We start from the raw sequence: 6,283 nt of genomic DNA on the forward strand, positions 1-6,283 counted from the left end.
GATCTCTCCAGTTAGCTGAGCTCAGGTTCTCCACTTCACTCAGTTTTCCTCTCTGTCTCCATTGCCATCAATAATGTCAAAGAGATTTTCTGCCTACGAGTAACCATGGCCTCAAGTTTTGGGGGCAGCACCTCACCATCACTGCTATTTGGCTGAGTACTGTATTCACCCTCATTATCTGATTAAGATGTCCTAATGTAAAGTTTAAGATGCTTCCTTTTATAAACAATGTCAGACTTGCCCTAATTTGCTGTTTTTAAGGAAGGTCTCAAAGAACACAAGTGTATCTAAATACTTTGTTAAATGCTTTATTTAACGCTATAAGGTACGTTAGAGTTTTTTGGTTACAAAACAAATAATCAATAACAAAAGTCAATTCTTGAGCAATTACATAAAAAAAAAACAGTTTGAAAGGATTCAGTTCACAACTGTAAGCAGGTTGGATTTCACAGGAAATGTCACATACAGGTCATTTGTCTTTCTATGCTTACGTCACATCTGCAAACTACAGATAGTAGTCAATTAAGCAATGGATCAATCAAAAAGATAACTGACAAATCACTGGTTGTTAAAACAATGAAACCTCATTCAGAGAAATGTTTACAAGCAAAAGGTAAAGTGACAGAGCTTGTAATACAAAATTAATATCAACATTGGACTGGCTCATCAGAGATGGCAACAACTCTGAGACTTCAAAGGATTTAAAACTGCCAGTGGCCTGTGCATGACAGGTAAGATATCTAGCAATCCTTGTGTCATTAGGGTGAATGTGAGCAAACATTTGTAACACTATTTATTTTAAAACAATTCTTTTTAAAAACTCAAAACAGCCGTGAAAGCCGTTTCTCATTCTTAAATTCTTTCAGGCTCTGTCTCATGCTCAGTGTGTGGTAGAGAGTATACAGGCCAGATAGTATACAGATACGGCTACTGGGTATGCGCACATCAATAGCGTACATTTTTGTCACACTCTACAACAATAATTACTAAAACACAATGTAATAGGTAGAAAATGTAATTTATTGTTTCCAGCTTGCGCTGTGCAAGGACGGTTTGTTGCAGTGTCAGCCAAAGCACACCATTGCTGAACTGGTGCGCACGCCGCGGTCAAAGTTCAAAATAGTTAAAATTTAGCCGTTGCGCTCTTTCATGATTACCCAAGCAGCTGACAGAAATGGGGCATCTAAATGAACTCGTGCTAATTTTTTTTTTTTTAAAACTCTACCTACTTTGGTCTGGCTAGCACAAATTGCTTTGTATCTGAAAGGCTACACTGAACTCAGCGGTCAGTGCAGCGCATTCCGTGTCCTGACTAAAAGGGCCATTTCGCACCATCTTGTGACTGAATGGCCTAAAATCGCTTTAATGTTTAAACGGACAAGATTTAAAACAGGGACAATGTTAAAGTTCCTTGGAGAAGCAGCACTACCCTGATTTTACATTGTAAGTTACTAATTATTCCATGGTTATTCAAATATACGTACTACTGAATCACGTTGAAAGGTCACGCGGAACATAGGTGGAACTACAGACCCAGTGTTTACAAAGCGCAAAGACTAAGGAAGTGCAAGTAAGTCAAACGCTGTTTACAAACAAAAAAATATACCTGTATACAGTAAACAGAAAACCAGCAACAATCACATTATCAAAGAACATTATCACTAGACATTATCAAGTCTAGTTCCAGTTTATGCACCCAAATTCACAAGACTGTAGAATTCATTCAGCGAACTCGCACACTGAACAAAACTCATGTGTTTCAGCGATGACTGAATTGAGGTGCTTCCAAAAAGCAAAACTTGTGACCATAGTTAGCTAAAGAATTTTTTTTGAAATGCATCCCTGAATGCCTCTGACTGGCCAATGCATTCATAATAATCTCAATCAGAATCAGGTGTGATTGGTTATAATGGCAACACTGTAAAAATGCTTAAAAATAAATATGACGCAAAATATAAATTTAATATAAATTTAATTTATATAAATCTTAATTTATTAAGCAGTCGACACTTTTCATTGCATTTTCACTTTATTCACAACAGTAGTAATATATTTAGTTTAATTTGCAGGGACAAAAACATGACACCATTCCACATTTAGGGGGTCCAAGGTTGTTGACACAGGGACAAAGCTGAACTCCCAAAAAGATGTTCTCAGTGTTCTCATCTACACATTCTTCTTATTTCTCATTTCCAAGTTTCTTTAGTCAGATAACAGAAGGAATATAAAATACTAACTGAAATGTGGCCCATTAAAGGAGTAGTTCACCCAAAAGTTATATTGTGGTCAGAGGTCTAGTTAACCGAAAATTGTCTGTCATTGATGGAATTTTTTATTCAGTGACAGAAAAGTCCCGGAAAAGGCCGTCTGTCACTTTAAAGGAGAAGTCCACTTCCAGAACAACAGTTTACAAATAATTTACTTACCCCCTTGTCATCCAAGATGTTCATGTCTTTCTGTCTTCAGTCGTGAAGAAATTATGTTTTTTGAGGAAAGCATTTCAGGATTTTTCTCCATATAATGGACTTCATTGGTGCCCCGATTTTGAACTTCAAAAATGTAGTTTAGATGCAGCTTCAAAGGGCTCTAAATGATCCCAGCCGAGGAAGAAGGGTCTTATTTAGCGTAACGTCATTTTTTCTTATATTAAAAAAAGGTATACTTTTTAAGCACAAAAGCTTGTGTAGCACAGGCTCTGGGATGCGCGTCCATGACACTACGTACTATTGAATCACGTCGAAAGGTCACACGGAACATAGGCGGAACTACAGACCCAGTGTTTACAAAGCGAATGCGCAAAGACTAAGGAAGTGCAAGTAAGTCAAACGCTGTTTACAAACAAAAAGGTACAACGATGTCGGATGATTCTGAAGTTGTAGGAGAAAATAAGATGGAGTTTTTCGCCATACTCTACTTTTTGAGCCAGAGTACACTGACGATAAACTGATGTGATTCGTAGTGTCGTGGACGCACATCCCAGAGCCTGTGCTACACAAGCTTTTGTGCTTAAAAAGTATACAAATTTTTATTTTTCAAAAAAAATGACCGATCCTTTTGCTAGACAAGACCCTTCTTCCTCGGCTGGGATCGTTTAGAACCCTTTGAAGCCGCATTTAAACTACATTTTGGAAGTTCAAAATCGGGACACCAATAAAGTCCATTATATGAAGGAAAATCCTGAAATGCTTTCCTCAAACACCATAATTTCTTTACGACTGAAGACAGAAAGACATGAACGTCTTGGATGACAAGTAGGTGAGTAAATTATTTGTAAATTGTTGTTCTGGAAGTGGACTTCTCCTTTAACGAATGACACTGAGGGGTGATCTATTGTAACTTGTAACTGTAATTCCCACTCCTGTCCAGTTGGTAGCGAGTGCGCTCCAGTTTAGCAGCAGAGCACAGGATCCAGATCAAAAAGGAAACTGTCAAGAATCTTTTGCTATGTGTTTGATTACAGACAAGCGAGTACCCAGAAGCTACAATGATCTATGACGGCACATTAAAGAGCACCAAAACGGAATTTATTTATTGAATTTCCTAATGAAATGGACAGAATTTGAAATCTGAGACTTTGATTCATATCAAAAGTAACACAAAGCTTAGCCTTTTGCGATTTATTGGATGGGAGGCACACTATGAACTGTTTATTCATCGAACAGCATAGACCAAAAGATTAGTTGGGATTTACGAATCAATATTGGTTCGTAAAAATGAGAATATATTAAAATAGCTGTCACTTTCGGGGTGTGGTGTTGAACATGATTATTTATGTAGTCTCATATGTTCATCTGTTCTCTTCAAAATAAATGCATAAGCCAATATCGCTGTAACGCCAAGCCAGCAGAGGGAGCCCTTACCCATGAACTGACTGTTGCTGCTCCCTCTGCTGCCTCGTTGGTTACTTCCTGTTTGGTGGCCATAAAAGGAGGCCTAAACCAAACAGAGACTGCAAAGTATTGTTTTGCTCTTGCGGACTTCTACCAAGCGTTTCCCTGTTTTCATTGCCTTGTTTTTCGTTATTTGCCACGGTTTTGCTTTGTTCCATTGTCTTTGTTTTCTGCCATAGTTTTACCTCGTTCATTGCCATAGTTTTGTCTGGTTTCATATCCTTGTTTATTTGTTACTTTTTGGACTGCTCTCTCTGGTTTTTGGACTCTGCCTGTATTGTGGATTACACTATTGTTTTGCCTTCGTCACACTGTTTGTTTGGATATTGACCCTGCCTGTTTGACTACGATCTGTATAATAAAAGCTCGCACTTGGATCTTACACGCTTCCCACGAGTCCGCCTTACAATCGCCCTGTAGGTTAATAATAAAAAATGAAAATGTGAACAAAAATAAAACCAGTTAAATGTGTTATTATAATAAAATATGAAAACTAAAATGACGGGTAATAATAGATTGTGGTACTCGTGCCATCCAAGATGTAGTTTGTAGATGTAGATTTGTTATTTTTGTTTCTTTTTCATAACAACAGATTTGGAGAATGTAACATTTCATCACTTGTTCACCAATGGATTTTTCAATCAAATATGGTCATCGAATATGGTTTTTCCTTGACTGTGCCTTGTATGAATCAAATTGCATGAAACAGTTGCAGAACTAGAGAATTTTAATCATGAAACAAACATGCTATATCTAGTATGAGCTGTTTTTTTTAATGTAAATTAGATTTTATAATTTTCAAATTTAAAGCAAAAACAGAATAGTCTGACCTTAGCTTTTTGAAATTATGCTACATAAAACATCTGCATGAAACAAAAACAGCAGACAGTCATAATGAGAACACAAATTCACTTTCTGACAGCAGGTGGCGCTTATGGAACAGCAGTTACTGCTGTAAACAAAGCAGTTACACTTTTAAATACTATATTAATATGCATTAGTGGTGACTATGTCAAGTTGATGTACATATGGCAGAGATGTATGGTAAAAATCAGATAATGGTGTAATCAAAAAGACAATGAACACTGTTAACAGTAATGAATAATTACTTATTAATTAATTATATTAATTAATTAATTAATTAATTATATGTTGCAATCAAAAGCAAAATCCGGTAGTGCTGTATGTTGTTTCCAGGTTGGCATCATCTGAGGTCCTCTGAGGGGTTGGCATCATCTCTTCTTAAGTGTTCTGGATCCAGACTGAAGCTTGTGTAATTCCTAGTTACCACGGGATGTCAATCCCATGGCAGAAACAGAGGAACAAATAGGGACATAGTTAGCGTAGCTGCTGTTCAACCAAGCAAAAATTATTTGTTTAACCCAAGCTAAAGAATAAAAATGTGCATTTGATCAGATATAACTGCAGTACAAGATTATTAGATGCATTATCTGAATGCTTGGCTAAAGAGATGTGTCTTTAATCTATCTTTAAACAGAGGGAGTGTGTCCGAACTCTGAACGTTATCAGGAAGGCTATTCCAGAGTTTGGGAACCAAATGCCAAAAAGCTCTACCTCCTTTAGTGGACTTTGCTATCCTAGGTACTACCATAAGTCCAGAGTTTTGCGACCTTAGGGAGCGTTATGGATTGTAGCGTGGTAGAAGACTAGTTAGGTATGCAGGAGCTAAACCATTAATGGGTAAGAAGTAATATTTTGTAACTGATGTGGAACCTAACAGGTAGCCAGTGCAGAGAATTTAAAATTGGAGTAATATGATCATATTTTCTTGACTTGGTAAGGACTCTAGAAGCTGCATTTTGGACTACCTGTAGCTTGTAAATTGAGATGCAGGACCACCACCTAGTAGTGCATTACAATAGTACAGTCTAGAGGTCATGAATGCATAAACTATCTTAATTAGCATAACAATGAAAAACTAATCCCGTATTTTCTAATAATATTACCAAGGGGCAGCATGTATATTGAAAATAGCAGAGGACCTAGGACAGATGTGTCCAGTATGCAGGTTTTTTTTTTTTTTTTTTTATTCATACAGTGTGCGTAATTCAAAACGGTTTACTGTTTGAACCGGTATATTGCCCAGCACTAGGAAATAATATGTAAAAATGCAGTTCAGACCAAAGTAATTTTGTTCAACCTATGGTGGTGACTTTGCCATTAGTCTCCTTGGTTTGTTGCTATACAATATAGTGGGGTACCCATAATGCCACTGGGGTAATGCCAGAGGGGGTGCTAAAGGCTGTCTTTTCTTTTGCCAGTATCCTTTTGTGAGATGAACCAGTCCCTTCCTAAGTGCTTTCTCCACTCTGGGCTTTGTGTATCTGTCAGCTGTTTAACTTCCAGAAGTTGTTGTAGAATCTAAAGGTGCT

The sequence above is a fragment of the Labeo rohita genome, chromosome 17, assembly GCF_022985175.1.
Source record: "Labeo rohita strain BAU-BD-2019 chromosome 17, IGBB_LRoh.1.0, whole genome shotgun sequence".
Lineage (NCBI taxonomy): Eukaryota > Metazoa > Chordata > Actinopteri > Cypriniformes > Cyprinidae > Labeo > Labeo rohita.